At 43.4% G+C, this 21,423-nt stretch overlaps 1 protein-coding gene across 2 annotated transcripts in view; it reads right to left on the bottom strand.

Annotated features, from left to right (window-relative positions):
- Positions 1-8,418, bottom strand: part of CEP164 (centrosomal protein 164) — a 157,025-nt gene extending 148,607 nt beyond the window's left edge. For both annotated transcript variants that reach the window (XM_089678613.1, XM_089678614.1), the window contains exon 1: positions 8,328-8,418. The gene's annotated coding sequence lies outside the window, so the exon portion shown is untranslated. The remainder of the gene's footprint in view (positions 1-8,327) is intronic.
- Positions 8,419-21,423: the final 13,005 nt, after the last annotated feature.

Genomic DNA, 21,423 nt, shown 5'->3' with positions numbered 1-21,423 from the left:
GGTCCTGGATGCTGGGTGTCATTCTCAGTATCGGTATGTATGGACAGAGCACAGTAGCGCCTCTCTGGTCCTGGATGCTGGGGGTAATTCTCAGTATCTGTATGTATGGACAGAGCACAGTAGCACCTCTCCGGTCCTGGATGCTGGGGGTAATTTGCAGTATCTGTATGTATGGAGAGAGCACAGTAGCACCTCTCCGGTCCTGGATGCTGGGGGTAATTCGCAGTATCTGTATGTATGGACAGAGCACAGTAGCGCCTCTCCAGTCCTGGATGCTGGGGGATAATTCTCAGTATCTGTATGTATGGACAGAGCACAGTAGCGCCTCTCCGGTCCTGGATGCCGGGGGATAATTCTCAGTATCTGTATGTATGGACAGAGCACAGTAGCACCTCTCCGGTCCTGGATGCCGGGGGTAATTCTCAGTATCTGTATGTATGGACAGAGCACAGTAGCGCCTCTCCGGTCCTGGATGCCGGGGGTAATTCTCAGTATCTGTATGTATGGACAGAGCACAGTAGCGCCTCTCCAGTCCTGGATGCTGGGGGATAATTCTCAGTATCTGTATGTATGGACAGAGCACAGTAGCGCCTCTCTGGTCCTGGATGCTGGGTGTAATTCTCAGTATCTGTATGTATGGACAGCGCACAGTAGCACCTCTCCGGTCCTGGATGCCGGGGGTAATTCTCAGTATCTGTATGTATGGACAGCGCACAGTAGCACCTCTCTGGTCCTGGATGCTGGGTGTAATTCTCAGTATCTGTATGTATGGACAGCGCACAGTAGCGCCTCTCTGGTCCTGGATGCCGGGTGTAATTCGCATTAGGAGTTTTCATAATCACTGGTAGCATTTATCTGGCACTTGGCATGGATTCCTGGCATCTGTTCCTACCAGAGAAGTGCAGCAATACTTCCAATGTCAGCTGCCATGCCCCATGTTTACAATGCATACTTAGCCACACACATACATGCACTTCTTTATCATCCTATGAACTGTTCTCCCAGGGTGAGCCCTGTATATATGCAGCACAGTCATTGTACACAGGATCTACAGAACAAACACACAGATGGAAATGGTCCAGAGATGAGCAGGATCCTCAGGAAATCATGCCTCTGCCAGCTCCTCTCTACCTCCTGAGCCTTCAGTGATTAGAATGTAAGCATTCAGCAGTCCAGAGCTTTGTCACTGTCCCCGGGGTCATCTACCTTCTCAGTAGGTGCTCCTTATCACCTGACACCCTGTCCACACTACTGCTCTGCACTCATGTACACACCAGTGCAAGGCATGGGACTGTATGTTGGTGCAATGTGGAGCTATTCACAGCACTGTGCAATCCACTACAACACACCAAAACTGGGATGTGTCTGTACCGGACACCATACTGTACATTATATACAGACCAGTCTATACCCGACACCATACTGTACATTATATACAGACCAGTCTATACCTGACACCATACCGTACATTATATACAGACCAGTCTATACCCGACACCATACCGTACATTATATACAGACCAGTCTGTACCCGACACCATACCGTACATTATATACCGACCAGTCTATACCCGACACCATACTGTACATTATATACAGACCAGTCTGTACCCTGACACCATACTGTACATTATATACAGACCAGTCTATACCCGACACCATACTGTACAATATATACCGACCAGTCTATACCCGACACCATACTGTACAATATATACCGACCAGTCTATACCCGACACCATACTGTACAATATATACCGACCAGTCTATACCCGACACCATACTGTACATTATATACCGACCAGTCTATACCCGACACCATACTGTACATTATATACCGACCAGTCTGTACCCGACACCATACTGTACATTATATACCGACCAGTCTGTACCCGACACCATACTGTACATTATATACAGACCAGTCTGTACCCGACACCATACTGTACATTATATACAGACCAGTCTGTACCCGACACCATACTGTACATTATATACAGACCAGTCTGTACCCGACACCATACTGTACATTATATACAGACCAGTCTGTACCCGACACCATACTGTACAATATATACAGACCAGTCTGTACCCGACACCATACTGTACATTATATACCGACCAGTCTGTACCCTGACACCATACTGTACATTATATACAGACCAGTCTATACCCGACACCATACTGTACATTATATACAGACCAGTCTATACCCGACACCATACTGTACAATATATACAGACCAGTCTATACCCGACACCATACTGTACATTATATACAGACCAGTCTATACCCGACACCATACTGTACATTATACATAGACCAGTCTGTACCTGACACCATACTGTACATTATATGCAGACCAGTCTATACCCGACACCATACTGTACAATATATACAGACCAGTCTATACCCGACACCATACTGTACATTATATACAGACCAGTCTATACCCGACACCATACTGTACATTATACATAGACCAGTCTGTACCTGACACCATACTGTACATTATATGCAGACCAGTCTGTACCCGACACCATACTGTACATTATATACAGACCAGTCTGTACCCGACACCATACTGTACATTATACATAGACCAGTCTGTACCTGACACCATACTGTACATTATATGCAGACCAGTCTGTACCTGACACCATACTGTACATTATATACAGACCAGTCTATAGCTGACACCATACTGTACATTATACACAGACCAGTCTGTACCCGACACCATACTGTACATTATATACAGACCAGTCTATACCTGACACCATACTGTACATTATACATAGACCAGTCTATACCTGACACCATACTGTATATCAGGGTGTATAAAAATCAATGATTAAAAAAAAAAAAAAAATTCGTTTTTTTTTTATTTAAATCAGATTTTTTTAAATAAAATGCTTTTTGAGGAAAATATATTACCATCCAAAGGTTATTCCATCATGAAATAAAGATTAGTTTTTTAATTATGTAGAATAAGGCTGTATATGTTTAATTTTTTTGGTAAATAAATTCCATGAATCCATTCACAATGTCATGCTCTTCCAGAGGTTTTTGTAAGATTATTGGGCAGTTTCTCTGCCTACAAGATATTATCACAGATGCTCGGTTTACTTTTGCAGTTCTCAAAACTGAATTTGACTCAGCGGAGATCACATGCCTCTTCTTCACAGCAAAAATGTTATAACAGGAACAGAATTAAGAAAAAGACCTTAATCCTAACTTCTACAAACCTATGAATACAGAATCAACCCCTTCAGTGCTAAATTTCAACAAGTTCAGTGAATAGAAACAATATTTTTCTGATTGTTTGGAGTGGAATAGATCTGCACAAGAAGAATGTGAAACTAAGTGTGAGGAGGAAGGGGCTGACAGTCTAAGTTTCTTAAAATATATATATTTTGTTTAGCCAAATTAGTTAACAAACATGGATGTTTAAGCAAATAACATATGCTGGAATGTTATTGTTTCAGTTGAATAAATCTATTTAAATTGTTATTATTAAGGTAATGATTATTTTTCTCCTTCCTAAGTACAACAGAAAAGTTGTCCAAATATGAATGATTAACCTATTAAACTGGGGATAAAAAAATTAATATGAAAAGTTGTTATTCTAAAAATCTTCATCTACTTGCATATTAAAGTTATACCAGCAAGAATTAGTCTTTATGTAGAAAACTAGGATTTAAATCAAGCCTTACTGACTAGTGATTTAAATTGTGATTTAAATCAGTTTGATTTAAATCAAATCCACCCTGCTGTATATTATATACAGACCAGTCTATACCTGACACCATACTGTACATTATATATGGAAAAGTCTGTACATTATATACAGACCAGTCTATGCCTGACCCCATACTGTACATTATATGCAGACCAGTCTATACCCTGACATACAGTTAGGTCCATATATATTTGGACACAGGAACAATTTTAGTTTTTTTCAGGTATTTACCAAAACATATTCAAGCTATAGTTATATATTGGATATGGGCTGAAAGTGCACACTCAGGTTTAATTTGAGGGTATGTACATCCAAATTGGAGGAAGGGTTTAGAGATTACAGCTCTTAAGAGTAGCCATCCCCTCTTTTTCAAGGGACCAAAAGTAATTGGACAATTGAACCAAAAGCTGTTTCTTGGCCAGGTGTGGGCTACTCCTTCATTATTTCTTCATCAATTAAGCAGGTAAAAAGTCTGGAATCGATTCTAAGTGTGGTATTTGCATTTGGAATCTATTGCTGTGAGCCTACATCATGCGTTCAAAGGAGCTGTCCATGCAAGTGAAACAGACCATTGTAAGGCTTCTAAAACTAAACAAATCCATCAGAGAGATAGCAGCAACATTAGGAGTGACCACATCAACAGTTTAGTACATTCTGAGGAAAGAAGAACACACTGGTGAGCTCAGCAACATAAAAAAGGTATGGACGTCCATGGAAGACAACAGTGGTGGATGATCGCAGGATTCTCTCTAAGGTAAAGAAAAACCCATTCACAACATCCAGACAAGTGAAGGACACTCTCCAGGAGGTGGACGTATCATTGTCAAAGTCTACAATCAAGAGAAGACTTCACAAGAGCAAATACAGAGGGTTCACCACAAGGTGCAAACCATTCATAAGCCTGAAGAATAGAAAAGCCAGATTAGACTTTGCCAAAAAACATCTAAAAAAACCAGACCAGTTCTGGAAATGCATTCTTTGGACGGATGAAACGAAGATGAATCTGTACCAGAATGATGGGAAGAAAAAAAAGTGTGGAGAAGGCTTGGAACAGCTCATGATCCAAAGCACACAACGTCATCTGTAAAACATGGTGGAGGCAGTTTGATGGCATGGGCATGCATGGCTTCCAGTGGCACTGGGTCATTGGTGTTTATTGATGATGTGACAGAAACAGCCGGATGAATTCTGCAGTGTTTAGAGATATACAGTGGGGCAAAAAAGTATTTAGTCCGCCACCAATTGTGCAAGTTCTCCCACTTAAAAAGATGACAGAGGCCTGTAATTGGCATCATAGGTAGACCTCAACTATGAAAGACAAAATGAGAAAAAAAATCCAGACAATCACATTGGCTGATTTGGAAAGAATTTATTTGCAAATTATGGTGGAAAATAAGTATTTGGTCAATCTCAAACGTTCATCTCAATACTTTGTTATATATCCTTTGTTTGCAATGACAGAGGTCAAACGTTTCCTGTAAGTCTTCACAAGGTTGGCACACACTGTTGCTGGTATGTTGGCCCATTCCTCCATGCAGATCTCCTCTAGAGCAGTGATGTTTTGGGGCTGTCGCTGGGCAACACAGACTTTCAACTCCCTCCAAAGGTTTTCTATGGGGTTGAGATCTGGAGACTGGCTAGGCCACTCCAGGACCTTGAAATGCTTCTTACGAAGCCACTCCTTCGTTGCCCAGGAGGTATATTTGGGATCATTGTCATGTTGGAAGACCCAGCCACGTTTCATCTTCAATGCCCTTGCTGATAAAAGGAGGTTTGCACTCAAAATCTCACGATACATGGCCCCATTCATTCTGTCCTGTACATGGATCAGTCGTCCTGGTCCCTTTGCGGAGAAACAGCCCCAAAGCATGATGTTGCCACCCCCATGCTTCACAGTAGGTATGGTGTTCTTTGGATGCAACTCAGCATTCTCTCTCCTCCAAACACGACGAGTTGTGTTTCTACCAGACAGTTCTATTTTGGTTTCATCTGACCATATGACATTCTCCCAATCCTCTTCTGGATCATCCAAATGCTCTCTAGCAAACTTCAGACAGGCCCGGACATGTACTGGCTTAAGCAGGGGGACACGTCTGGCACTGCAGGATCTGAGTCCCTGGCGGCGTAGTGTGTTACTGATGGTAGCCTTTGTTACGTTGGTCCCAGCTCTCTGCAGGTCATTCACTACGTCCCCCATGTGGTCCTGGGATTTTTGCTCACCGTTCTTGTGATCATTTTGACCCCACGGGGTGAGATCTTGCGTGGAGCCCCAGATCGAGGGAGATTATCAGTGGTCTTGTATGTCTTCCATTTTCTAATTATTGCTCCCACAGTTGATTTGTTCACACCAAGCTGCTTGCCTATTGCAGATTCAGTCTTCCCAGCCTGGTGCAGGTCTACAATTTTGTTTCTGGTGTCCTTCGACAGCTCTTTGGTCTTCACCATAGTGGAGTTTGGAGTGTGACTGTTTGAGGTTGTGGACAGGTGTCTTTTATACTGATAACAAGTTCAAACAGGTGCCATTGATACAGGTAATGAGTGCAGGACAGAGGAGCCTCTTAAAGAAGAAGGTACAGGTCTGTGAGAGCCAGAAATCTTGCTTGTTTGTAGGTGACCAAATACTTATTTTCCACCATAATTTGCAAATAAATTCTTTCCAAATCAGCCAATGTGATTGTCTGGATTTTTTTTTCTCATTTTGTCTCTCATAGTTGAGGTCTACCTATGATGCCAATTACAGGCCTCTCTCATCTTTTTACGTGGGAGAACTTGCACAATTGGTGGCTGACTAAATACTTTTTTGCCCCACTGTACTGTCAGCCCAGATTCAGCCAAATGCAGCAAAGTTGATTGGATGGCGCTTCACCAGTACAGATGGACAATGATCCAAAACACACTGCAGGAGCAACCCAGGAGCTTTTGAAGGAAAAGAAGTGGAATATTCTGCAATGGCCAAGTCAATTATCTGATCCCAACCCCATTGAGCATGCATTTCACTTGCTGAAGGCAAAACTAAAGGCAGAAAGACCCACAAACAAAGAACAGCTGAAGTTAGAGCCTGGCAAAGCATCAGAAAGGAGGAAACCCAGTCTTTGGCAATGTCCATGGGTTCCAGACTTCAGGCAGTCATTGTCAGTAAAGGATTCTCAACAAAATATTAAAAATGAAAATTTTATTTATGATTATATTCAATTGTCCAATTACATTTGGTCCCTTGAAAAAAGGGGGGATGGCTACTCTTAAGAGCTGTAATTCCTAAACCCTTCCTCCAATGTGGATGTACATACCCTCACATCAAACCTGAGAGTGTGCACTTTCAGCCCAGATCCATTATAGAACTATAGATTGAATATGTTTTGGTAAATAACTTGAAAAATCTAAAATTGTGCCTGTGTCCAAATATATATGGACCAACCTGTATATACACAATATACAGACCAGTATATACCCTGACACCATACTGTACATTATATACAGACCAGTCTATACCTGACATATATACATTATATACAGACCAGTCTATACCTGACCCTGTACATTATATACAGACCAGACTATACCGGACATCATACTGTACATTATATACAGACCAGACTATACCTGACATCATACTGTACATTATATACAGACCAGACTATACCGGACATCATACTGTACATTATATACAGACCAGACTATACCGGACATCATACTGTACATTATATACAGACCAGACTATACCTGACATATATACATAATATAAAGACCAGTGTAAAGCCTGACACCGTACTGTACATTATATACAGACCAGTCTATACCTGACCCTATACTGTACATTATATACAGAGCAGTCTGTACCCTGACACCATACTGTGCATTCTATGCAGACCAGTCTGTACCCCCACACCATACTGTACATTATATACAGACCAGTCTGTACCCTGATACCATACTATACATTATATACAGACCAGTCTGTACCTGATCTCATACTGTACATGATATACAGACCAGTCAATACCTAACCCCATACTGTACATTATATACAGACCAGTCTATACCCGACACCATACTGTACATTATATACAGACCAGTATATACCTGACACCATACTGTACATTATATACAGACCAGTATATACCCTGACACCATACTGTACATTTTATACAGACCAGTATATACCTGACACCATACTGTACATTATATACAGACCAGTCTGTACCTGACACCATACTGTACATTATATACAGACCAGTCTATACCCGACACCATACTGTACATTATATACAGACCAGTCTGTACCTGACACCATACTGTACATTATATACAGACCAGTCTATACCCGACACCATACTGTACATTATATACAGACCAGTCTGTACCCGACACCATACTGTACATTATATACAGACCAGTCTATACCCGACACCATACTGTACATTATATACAGACCAGTCTATACCTGACACCATACTGTACATTTTATACAGACCAGTCTATACCCGACACCATACTGTACATTATATACAGACCAGTCTATACCCGACACCATACTGTACATTATATACAGACCAGTCTATACCTGACACATATGACGCACACTGACCTGATCGCAGGACTTGCTCCTCTCACCATCAGTTCTGCTTCCAGGGACGCTTCCTGCGTTGCCCCGCAATAGCAACTGTATCCACTTCCGGTTCCGCCCCTGGGAAATCATGCTGCCCCCTCTCATGTCTGTCATTGGATGCCCGGGAACCTCTTATTGGCTCGCCTAATGCAGGGTCCATGAGAGGCGGAGTTCTGACATCACCGCAACCTATGCCTGTCGGGAGATGTAGTCAGAGTGGGATCCATGTGAGGGTGCAGAGAGTCCAGTATGGAGTACAGTGGGGGGGACAGTGGTATCTACCGACAGAGGAGGGCGGGCTCAGATCCGGGGACTGGCCGGGGTTACAGGTCACTGATCTCTGGAATATAAAACTTCTTCTGATCTAATGGGCAGTTCAGTGTACCCTGTCCGGAGGTCACATAGATCCCTGGCCGGGGCAGTTGGTGTATTCTGTGGCAGAGGACTGCGTGCAGGCAGGTAGGTGTATTCTGTGGCAGAGGACTGCGTGCAGGCAGTTGGTGTATTCAGTGACAGAGGACTGTCCTCTGCCACAGAATACACCTACCTGCCAGAACGCAGTCCCCTGCCACAGAATACACCTACCTGCCTGCACGCAGTCCTCTGCCACAGAATACACCTACCTGCCAGAACGCAGTCCCCTGCCACGGAATACACCTACCTTCCTGCACACAGTCCTCTGTCACAGAATACACCTACCTGCCTGCACGCAGTCCCCTGCCACAGAATACACCTACCTGCCTGCACGCAGTCCCCTGCCACAGAATACACCTACCTGCCTGCACACAGTCCTCTGCCACAGAATACACTTATCTGCCTGCACACAGTCCTCTGCCATAGAATACACCAACTGCCTGCACATAGTCCTCTGCCACAGAATACACCTACCTGCCTGCACACAGTCCCCTGCCACAGAATACACAAATGGCCTGCACACAGTCCTCTGCCACAGAATACACCAACGGCCTGCACACAGAATACACCAACTACCTGCACACAGTCCTCTGCCACAGAATACACCTACCTGTCTGCACACAGTCCCCTGCCACAGAATACACCAACGGCCTGCACACAGTCCTCTGCCACAGAATACACCTACCTGCCTGCACACAGTCCTCTGCCACAGAATACACCTACCTGCCTGCACATAGTCCTCCGCCACAGAATACGCCTACCTGCCTGCACATAGTCCTCTGCCACAGAATAAACCTACCTGCCTGCACACAGTCCTCTGCCACAGAATACACTTAACTGCCTGCACACAGTCCTCTGCCATAGAATACACCAACTGCCTGCACGCAGTCCTCTGCCACAGAATACACCTACCTGCCTGCACACAGTCCCCTGCCACAGAATACACAAATGGCCTGCACACAGTCCTCTGCCACAGAATACACCAACTACCTGCACACAGTCCTCTGCCACAGAATACACTTATCTGCCTGCACGCAGTCCCCTGCCACAGAATACACCTACCTGCCTGCACGCAGTCCCCTGCCACAGAATACACCTACCTGCCTGCACGCAGTCCTCTGCCACAGAATACACTTATCTGCCTGCACACAGTCCTCTGCCATAGAATATACCAACTGCCTGCACATAGTCCTCTGCCACAGAATACGCCTGCCTGCACATAGTCCTCTGGCACAGAATACACCTACCTGCCTGCACACAGTCCTCTGCCACAGAATACACCTACCTGCCTGCACACAGTCCTCTGCCACAGAATACACTTATCTGCCTGCACACAGTCCTCTGCCATAGAATACACCAACTGCCTGCACATAGTCCTCTGCCACAGAATACACCTACCTGCCTGCACACAGTCCCCTGCCACAGAATACACAAATGGCCTGCACACAGAATACACCAACTACCTGCACACAGTCCTCTGCCACAGAATACACCTACCTGTCTGCACACAGTCCCCTGCCACAGAATACACCAACGGCCTGCACACAGTCCTCTGCCGCAGAATACACCTACCTGCCTGCACACAGTCCTCTGCCACAGAATACACCTACCTGCCTGCACATAGTCCTCCGCCACAGAATACGCCTACCTGCCTGCACATAGTCCTCTGCCACAGAATACACCTACCTGCCTGCACACAGTCCTCTGCCACAGAATACACTTAACTGCCTGCACACAGTCCTCTGCCATAGAATACACCAACTGCCTGCACGCAGTCCTCTGCCACAGAATACACCTACCTGCCTGCACACAGTCCCCTGCCACAGAATACACAAATGGCCTGCACACAGTCCTCTGCCACAGAATACACCAACTACCTGCACACAGTCCTCTGCCACAGAATACACTTATCTGCCTGCACGCAGTCCCCTGCCACAGAATACACCTACCTGCCTGCACGCAGTCCCCTGCCACAGAATACACCTACCTGCCTGCACGCAGTCCTCTGCCACAGAATACACTTATCTGCCTGCACACAGTCCTCTGCCATAGAATATACCAACTGCCTGCACATAGTCCTCTGCCACAGAATACGCCTGCCTGCACATAGTCCTCTGCCACAGAATACGCCTGCCTGCACATAGTCCTCTGCCACAGAATACACCTACCTGCCTGCACACAGTCCTCTGCCACAGAATACACTTATCTGCCTGCACACAGTCCTCTGCCATAGAATACACCAACTGCCTGCACGCAGTCCTCTGCCACAGAATACACCTACGCCTGCAAAACTTTCATTTGGTGAAATGTTGATGGATATCTCCTGATTTCATTATTGTCAAAAGTGGTTGGAAAGGCTCGAGGTTTTTTACCTTCATACATTCTATGCAGCAGCCCCACTAATACCTAAGCCCCCTCTCGATCCAGCAATGTGCACTGGAGTCTCGGCTATCCCAGGACTCCCTCTCCTCATTGGCTGAGCTCCCGCTGCTGTCAATCACAGCCAGTGGGACAATGAGAAGAGAGAGGGGATGTGGCCAAGCCACGGCCCAGTGTGTGAATGGATACATAGAGTAGCAGCTGGGGAGTGCGCATGCTCCAGTGCCCCCATAGCATGTTGCTTGCATTGGCCAAGAGCGCCGGGGGGGACTCAAGAAGAGGAGGATCCAGGCTGCTCTGTGCAAAATCACTGCAGTATAGATATGTTTGTTATGTTTTGGGGTTTTTTTTAACTTAAGCCTTTAGAATCACTTTAAAGGAAAAGTATGGACAAAGCTTTTTTTGGATATACTTCTATGGATCACTGTTCATTCTGCACTCCTATGATCCATTTTCTGCCAAGAACAGGATAAAGCCGCTTCAGGTTCTGAAAAGATCCCAATCATATAGATACACCCAGAAGCCTGACCAGCATCTGGCTCAACTTCTCCGTGCGCCGCTGAGAGCCTGAGCCAGCCCCTCCCGCCCCCTCCACAGCCCAGCACTCCAGTGAGTGCTGGAGGGGCAGAGCAGAGAGTGTGACAGTCACATCTCTCTGCTCACTGAGGACCAAGGACTGAATAATCAGCGGTCTTTGATTGCTCAGTTCCCATCCTAATGCTTTGTACACATGATGTTGAAATTGGACAAAAAAATACTGCATGAGGAGCGATCGGCCAATAATCTGAACGTTAGTACACAGCTTTCGAGAGGCAACCTCGATAGTTCATGCAAAATTATCCGAAGGGACAATCATGGAAATTTTTCTCGCACGATACCAGAGCAAACGATTTTTGTTTAATCAGTACAATATTCGTCTGAAAAAAATTGAGAGACCAAGACCGCACATGTTCGAAAGCGAAAGAATGCATTAAAATACCATACAATACATTACATCACTTCTAAAGTTGTATTCTGTCATATGAGAATTTTCATGACTTTAGTAACCTCTTCATTTTCAATATGAGACTGGCATGCAAAAACAAACAAAAAATGTGTCCGATCTTCTCTTAGTGTGTATGAGGCTTAAGAAACAACAGGGACCAGATGCAGTATCGCAGCATGCTCACCTAGGTAAACACATTTTCTTTTTTTATAGAACCCCATGCTTCTCTTTCAAACTGTCCCAAAATAGCAAGCAAAATCTTTTTTTAGACCGGGTGCACACTAATGCGGTGCGGGACGCCACATGTTATTCGCACAGGAATTTGTACAGCATTTTGTATGGCTCAAATCGCATCGCATCTGCACCAAAAAGGTGCAGGACCCTTTTTTTACCCGCACCAGAATCACATCACATGGGTGTTCTTATTCATGCAATGCCATTTCTGGCACTCGCACTGCGTTTTGCAATCTGTTCAGGCTGTCATTTGTTTAACATTGACACCTGTACCAGATCGCATGAACGCCATGTGATTGCAATGCAGTGCTGAAAACGCACAAGATTCCCAGTGTTTCCTGCACTGTATCAGCGTGAACCCGGTCTTAGGCCTCGTTCACACAAGACGTGCAGAAAAACTGATGTCTCTGCAAATGAAATCTGCACATCAGTTTACATCAGATGCTCACTTCAGTTAGTTTTGTACACATTGTAGATTCCTGCACAGAAAAAATCTGCATGTGATATTAGTGTTGTGGTGTGAACAGGGCACATAGAGAACAATTGATTTTGTTTTGCCTTTGCAGAACGCGTGCAGAAAAAAACTGACGTCTCTGCACCATTGTGTGAACGAGTCCTAAAGTGGAACTAAGCCCCCGGTCACATCGGGTGCGACTTGGCATGCAATTTGCATGCCCTGCAACTTGCAAATCGTATACCAAGTCACACTCTATTGTCCGCTATTAGAGTGGTCATATCGGTGCGGTTCCGACTTGGAGCATGCACTACTTTTGTTGTGATTTGCATAGACATCTGTGTCAGATGTCTTTCAAATTGCAATGAAATCAGCAGGTCACCTGATTTGGAAATCGTGCGACTTCACTGTAAGTTGCACGATTTCAAAATCGGCTTTGATGTGACCTGGGGGGTAAACCCATCAATTTAACAGTTTCAAAAAACAGTTACATTCCTGGAAAGTGCCAGGAATGCTGTCACATTTGCTCATGTCCTCAACCAAACTGTCAAACCATCAAACGGCTAGAGTCATAACTGATCATGTGCAGCATCATGGCAGTTTCAGATACAACAGAGGCCAAAATGACAGCTTCCTAGGCTGAAAAAGATAGGAGGGTTTACTTCCACTTTAACTGCATAATTTGATGTAATTACCATGACTCACAACCACAAAAACACATAATAAATTCTCCTACTCCTGCTGATCATGGCAATACTACACGTGTGCGCTCTTTGTACCTGTTGTAGGGATAACAAACAGTAGTGTGCAATTAGTTTTGTCTGTCCTACCTAAAACACACTAACACTAACTGACACCTATAGGACAGCCAGGGGCGGTGCTAGACTATTTTTTGCCCTAGGCAAAAACAGCTACTTGTTAGGCCCCCCCCCAAAAAATATATTTTTTTTTTAAAAAACAGTGGAAAATATTAAATCAACAAAACATGAAACTGCTACATTTCTTTTACTTTGGAAAAATACGCGTCATAAGATGACACCAGCACCAATATTAAAGACAAAAGTTACGGGCGGACTGTATCTGTGTCTGGCAATGGCAGGGTGACAGTTGCGGTGAGTGGAGGATGATGGATCCACATTCTGACAGATCCTGGGCTGGAATTTTCCAGGCATTGGGGGGGAGATAAAATGCTGTGACAGCAGGCAGATGAACTGAGCGATCCCACAGTGACAGATCTGACACAATACACCACCAACAACACTGGCACAGATCTGCAGGCACTAGAAAAGCAGGCTGTGGATTATGATGATGTCATCACTCACTGACACATTGCACGTGTGATGGATGTCTGGCCGGCCAGGTCACACTTACATAGACACGAAACATCAGAGTCAGACATTACCTTTCTCGGCAGGCGCAGCTCTGCCTCCACTGATGAATGGGAAGAGAAGGGCTGGAACTCCATAGTGATCAGCAGCCACCAGCCGACTTGCAGTAAGGGACTGAATCTGAAAGGAACACTGGAAGGACCAGCAGCTCAGCTGCTATACAGTGGACTGTGACCAGTGGGAGAAGAAAATGTTCTGCTGTCAGTGGGAGTAAACCATGCCCCATCATTGGTATTAAGGGGAGGAATAGTGCCCCATCATTGGTATTAGCGGGAGTAATAGTGTCTCATCGTTAGTATCAATGGGAGGAAAAGTGTCCCATCGTTAGTATCAATGGGAGAAATAGTGCCCCATCATTGGTATCAATGAGAGAAGTAGTGCCCCATCGTTAATATCAATGGGAGGAATAGTACCCCATCCTTAGTATCAATGAAAGGAATAGTGCCTCATTGTTGGTATCATTGGGGAAATAGTGCTCCATCACTGGTCTGAATAGGAGAAATAGCACCCAATCATTTGGGTCAATGGGAGGAATAGTGCCCCATCATTAGCATCAATGGGAGGAATAGTGCCCCATCATTGGTATTGATCGGAGAAATAGTGCTCCATCGTTATTATCAATGGGATGAATAGTGCCCCAACATTAGTATTAATTAAAGGATTAGTGCCCCATCATTGGTATCAATGGGAGAATAGTGCCCCATCACTGGTTTCAATTGAAGGAATAGTGCCCCATCATTGGTGTCAATGGGAGGAATAGTGCCCCATCATTGGTGTCAATGGGAGGAATAGTGCCAAATATTTAGTTTCAATGGGAGGAACAGTGCCCCATCATTGGTGTCAATAAGAGGAATAGTGCCCCATTATTGGTATCAATGGGAGGAATAGTGCCCCATCATTGGTGTCAATGGGAGGAATAGTGCCCCATCGTTAGTATCAATGATAGGAATAGTGCCCCATTGTTGGTATCAATGGGGGAATAGTGCCCCATCATTGTTATCAATAGAAGAAATAGTGCCCCATTGTCGATGTCAGTGCCACAACCATGCCACACTTTTGCTTGCAGTGGGAGGAATAATGCCTTGAGGGCCAGATAAAAGGGTCACAGTTTGGAGACCACTGCTCTAGAGGAAAAGATACATTGTATCTGTTCTCTTCACAGAGGAAAAAAACACTTGGGTTGATCATCACATTAGTGATCACATGGTTGGGATCTCCCGATCATTAGAACGAGACCTGGAATTGTATGTAGCCTCAGAGCTGGAAATGTGCTTTTTCATTAAGGATAGGAAGAGAGGGTTAGAACCCCTGTTAGATTTTTGCCATCTGTGTAATGGAGGAGATTTCTCTTCACTTCCTGTCCCAAAGCCACAACAGGAAGTAAGAGGAAATCTCTCCAACGTGAGTGTATCCCTGCTTGTCAGCATAGTTAATGTCCTAATTGGAACATTTCTCTTGTATTCCTGTTTTGGTGACAACCCAAAATATAGGATTTCTTTCACTTTCTCTCTTAGTGATAACGGTAAACATGACAAACAGAAAGGGTGAATCTGCCCAGCAGGGACACAGACAGGAATAAAAAAAATCCTGACAAGTGTTCTAATCCATCACCACTGTATCCAAAACTAAAAAAAAGTTTTGCCTTTAGTTGTACTTTAATCATTTTTTTCTTCACTATATTTCAGAATCCAACATACAATTATGTTTTGTAAATGACAGTAGAATAAATGAATTGCTCTACACCCTATAAACCTTTGGGAATATATATGTAGTTCACAATTACAGTGGGGATCGAAAGTTTGGGCACCCCAGCTAAAAATTTGTATTAATGTGCATAAAGAAGCCAAGGAAAGATGGAAAAATCTCCAAAAGGCATCAAATTACAGATTAGACATTCTTATAATATGTCAACAAAAGTTAGATTTTATTTCCATCATTTACACTTTCAAAATAACAGAAAACAAAAAAATGGCATCTGCAAAAGTTTGGGCACCCTGCAGAGTTAATATCTTGTACTGCCCCCTTTGGCAAGTATCACAGCTTGTAAACGCTTTTTGTAGCCAGCCAAGAGTCTTTCAATTCTTGTTTGAGGTATCTTTGCCCATTCTTTCTTACAAAAGTCTTCCAGTTCTTTGAGATTTCTGGGCTGTCTGTCACACACTGCTCTTTTAAGGTCTATCCATAGATTTTCAATTATGTTGAGGTCAGGAGATTGTGAAGGCCATGGCAAAACCTTCAGTTTATGCCTCTTGATGTAATCCCTTATGAATTTAAAGGTGTGTTTAGGATCATTATCCATTTGTAGAAGCCATTCTCTCTTTAACTTCAGCTTTTTCACAGATGGCATCAAGTTACCATCCAAAATTTGCTGAAATTTTATTGAATCCATTTTTCCTTCTACTTGTGAGATGTTCCCTGTGCCACTGGCTGCAACACAACCCCAAAGCATGATTGATCCAACCCCATGCTTAACAGTTGGACAGAGGTTCTTTTCATTAAATTCTGTGCCCCTTCTTCTCCAAACGTACCTTTGCTCATTCCGGCCAAAAAGTTCAATTTTAACCTCATCGGTCCACAGAACTTGTTTCCAAAATGCATCAGGCTTGTCTATATGTTCATTTGCAAAGTTCAAACAATGATTTTTGTGGTGAGGACGTAGAAGAGGTTTTCTTCTGATGACTCTTCCATGAAGACCATATTTGTACATGTATCTCTTTATAGTGGACTAGTGTACCACAACTCCAGTGTCTGCCAGATCTTTCTGGAGGGATCGTGCAGTGAAACGTGGGTTTTGAATTGTTTTTCTCACAATCCTGCGAGCTGTTCTGTCTGATATTTTTCTTGGTCTTCCAGATCTTGCTTTAACTTCCACTGTTCCTGATGACTGCCATTTCTTAATTACATTCCGAACAGAGGATATTGACATCTGAAAACGCTTTGCTATCTTCTTATAGCCTTCTCCAGCTTTGTGAGCGTCAACTATTTTCAGTTTCAGTTTTCTAGACAACTGCTTAGAAGAACCCATGGTGCTGATTGTTGGGGCAAGGTCAGATGAGTCTGGGCATTTAAAACCTTTGAGATTGACATCACCTGGTCTTCCCAGACGATGATTGAGAACAATCCATGACACTGGCAGGTCTCAGCTTTGCAAAGGGGGCAGTGCATGCTATAAATTCTGCAGGGTGCCCAAACTTTTGCAGACGCCATTTTTTTGTTTTTTGTTATTTTAAAAGTGTAAATGATGGAAATAAAATCTAACTTTTGTTGACATATTATAAGAATGTCTAATCTGTAATTTGATGCCTTTTGGAGATTTTTCCATCTTTCCTTGGCTTCTTTATGCACATTAATACAAATGTTTAGCTGGGGTGCCCAAACTTTCGATCCCCACTGTATTCCTTCTACTATGCTACATCATAGGATCTTCGGCTTTTATTTATTATACTAAGTTCTTAAAAAACAGTAAACTAATAGTGTGTATTACGCTGAAACTAATAAAGCTTTCTACTACTGTTTCTAAAGATTACAGTGTATCTCTAACCAACAACAGTAATATAATATATTGTAATTTACCTGTCTATAGATGTGGTGGTTGTATTAGTTTTCTTTTTTTAGGCTTCATTTGACTTTTTTCAACATGCCAGTAACGCACTTCCTGTCCTAGGCTGACAACACTCACTTTCTGTACAATATCTATAGAGGATCGACATTGTCACACTAAAGAAGGAGGTGTGTTGAGACCTGTCCCTCTCATCTTCTTCCTAGCATCTTCAGTGCCAAGACAAGGTCATAGATGGGCAAAGATGTCAAACTGTGCCAAATGCAGCCACCCTTTGTCCTGGCCCTGCTTCAAACTTTGGTTGGGCTGGATGGTGGCCAGTGGGAGTAGAAAGTGTCCCGGTATCAGTGGTAAGTAAACAATGCCTTAAGCTTGGTGGTCAGTAAAAGTGCCTGTAGTCAGTAGGAGGAGGAATTGTGCCCTGCCATTGATATTAGTGGGAGAATAGTTCCCCATTACTGGTGTTAGTGTTAGGAATCATGCCCCATCATTGGTGTCAGTCAGAGGAATTGTGCCCCATCATTGGTGTCAGTCAGAGGAATTGTGCCCCATCATTGGTGTCAGTCAGAGGAATTGTGCCCCATCATTGGTGTCAGTCAGAGGAATTGTGCCCCATCATTGGTGTCAGTTAGAGGAATTGTGCCCCATTGTTGGTATCAGTTGCAGAAATTTTGCTCTAATTTTTGTGTCTGGTGGGAGGAATAGTGCTTCATAGCAGTGGAAGGAATAGTGTCCCGCCATTGGTATCAGTACCCCATCACTGGTGTCAATGACAGGAATTATGCTGCAGTGTTGGCGTCCCATGGGAAAAATAGTGCATTGTAGTAGTGAGAGTTTGTCCCATCATTGGTATTGGTGCCCCTTTGTTGGTATCCATGGCAGGAATTATGTCACAATGCTGTGTCAGTGGAAGGAATAGTGCCCCATAACTGGTGTCAGTGACAGGAATTATGCCCCAGTGTTGGCGTCCCATGGGAAGAATAGTGTCCTGTCATTAGTACTGGGGCCCCTTTTTTAGTATCCATGAAAGTAATTATGCCCCACTCTTGGTGTCCAGTTGGAGGAACAGTGCCCCAAGGGCCAGATGAAGTCTAGCCAAGGGCCACAGTTTGGCAACCACTGCTATAGTCCAAGCAGAGAGAAATGGGAACAATACTTACTTATGAAATTGAAGGAGGAGCAGAGAACACAGCATGTTGCCAGCTTATGAGATTTCTGGCAGGATCAACAGAAGTTCATTTATTAGGGTTTACATACACGAAACATGAGAACCCATGTGTAAGGACAAAACCTGTAAGTTTTACATTTGAAGCTGACCTCTAGGCACAAAAACTTGCATTTTTATTGAATTCGTTAACCCCTTCATGCCTAAGGGTAAAACAAATCTAAATGCCCAAGCACAATTTTTCAACATTGACATGTGTTAGTAAAAACGTACATATCATCACAACTACTTTGTACATCCAGGTGAATTATACCTTGTTTTTTTTCAGGAAAAATTGGGCTTTCATTTGGTGGTAAATGGTAATGGATATCTCCTGATTTTTTTTTTATCAAAAGAAAACTGGCCAAAAATAGTAAAAAAAAATACATTTTTAATTTAGCTGTGTGTTTCTTGTTACTACCATAACCTACCACCAAAGAACAACCCAAAATAAATTCTCCAGCTGTTCATAATTGCAGCAATACCATATATGTGTATGTTATTTGTTGTTTGTACCCGTAGTACAGCCCAGAAACAATAGTGCACTTTTTTATGTCTTTTTTTTTTACCTAAAACACACTGACACTGATACCACATTTTTTTTTTAATCCTGACTTTTGACCTTGACTTTTGACCCTGAGCTTGACCCAAACACTTACCCTGGCACTGAAATAGATCAAACGTTGATCTAGGTATTTTTTATTTTATTTTTTTATATTTATTTATCTTTTTTTTATTATTTTTACAATTTATTTTACAATTTTTTTTCCCTCTATGCCAGGAGTTAGAGAGATACAATGTATCTCTCTCCTCCATTCATAGAGAGGAAAACAAACAAGGGGGCTAAGCTGTACAGTGAATGATCACTGTGATAGCCAACCAGAGGCTATCACAGCGATCATGTGACCTGAAATCGGGGGTCCCGGGTGCCGATCATTAGAACGGGACCTGGTGCTCTCAGTGACATCGCGGTCCTTGTGCTGGGAGCGTGCTGTGCGGCGAGCTCCCAGCAGAAAGACAAGTATGCAAATATGCAGCCCCACGGAAAAAAAAAAAAAGTTTTGTGAGGCCGCATATTTGTGTTACGTCTGCGTCAAGGGGTTAATATCCACAAAGGACACACAGTAAATCCACCAAATTCTTTCCAGACCCAGATCTTACCTTTCAATAGAATGTGTAACATTATTGCCATGCTGTACATAGCCTGTGTAGAGAGCAGAGCTGTGAGAGGGACCCAGTAGGCCCCACCCACTATGGGCTGCCTACAGAAAACTACAGGAGGGGGCGGATACAAGACCAGTCATCATGCACAAGGAGAGAGAGCAGCAGTAAATGGTCTTTATTACAGGAAGCTCCTGCACAGGCAGGCAAATGTTTGATGCTGGACTACTGTTCAGGTCTGGAAGAAATACACAAAACACACCAAGATTCTCTCATTCCAGAGTTCAGTTTTAAAGCCAAACTCCAGGATATAGACAAAAGCGACCCTTGCTATACTTGTTAGGTCTAGGGGGAGATGAAGAGGCTGTATTACTTGTGTGGCCAGCTCCAGTGCTTTCCTCATCCTCCTCTGGTGTTCCAGGCTATGGGAGGAGGCTGGGAGTGCTGTAGGCTCCATGCACACTAATGTTTCTTTTTAAGCTCAAAAAACGCTGGATAAAAAACACTGGTAATAGCATTTTTTTAGAAGCTTTTAGGAGCATTAGCGTTTTATTAACTTAAGAGGTAGGAAAAAGCTGTTAGGAGTGTTTAGTGTTTAACAGGGTTCAGGAGCATTTAGTATTTTTCGGCTGGAAAAAGTTTTCTGCTCCTAGACGTCAAAGCTCAAAAAATGCTAATAGCCAAAAGTAGTGTGCATGGACACATAGCATGACACTGTTTATCTTCTAATACTAATAACAGCTTCTAGGAGTTTAAAAAAAATGTTAGTGTGCATGGAGCCTTAAAGGATAAGTTCACCTTTTGGACAAAAATAATAAATGCACATTTTTTGCAGATGAGAAATGTGCATTTATTATTTTTTTCCAAAGGAGCCTGGAAAGCATTGCACCAGCAATCAGTAGCAATATAGGCACTCATTCACAGAACTCTGTTTTCAAATCTGACAGATAGTACGGGAAAACTTCTCCCCATGCTATCTGTCAGAGGGAGGGGGCGGTGAGTGTGGCTGCAGCTATGGGAACATGTTACATGTTCCACCCTAAAAATGGAACTTATCCTTTAAAGAGGAAGCCTTGCATAGACAGTAGCACCACTGGAGGGACCCTGCTGGAGCAAGAGATAAGGTATTACTCCTAGATTGTAAGAACAGGTAACCCTTGCAGTGCGGACGGGGGGGGATAGGTAGATTTTGTCTATAGCCTGAATTTGGGCTTTAGGGTCGGTTCACACCATAAAAGATGCATTTGCATGCACAGTTTTGTGAGTTCCTAAGGTGTATTTTTGAATTATTTATTAC

The sequence above is a fragment of the Staurois parvus genome, unplaced genomic scaffold (assembly GCF_062004578.1).
Source record: "Staurois parvus isolate SC_StPar_1 unplaced genomic scaffold, SC_StPar_1.0 ptg000207l, whole genome shotgun sequence".
Classification (NCBI taxonomy): Eukaryota; Metazoa; Chordata; class Amphibia; order Anura; family Ranidae; genus Staurois; species Staurois parvus.
The sequence above is the reverse complement of the archived record's forward strand: the minus strand, read 5'-3'. Positions and strand labels throughout refer to the sequence as shown.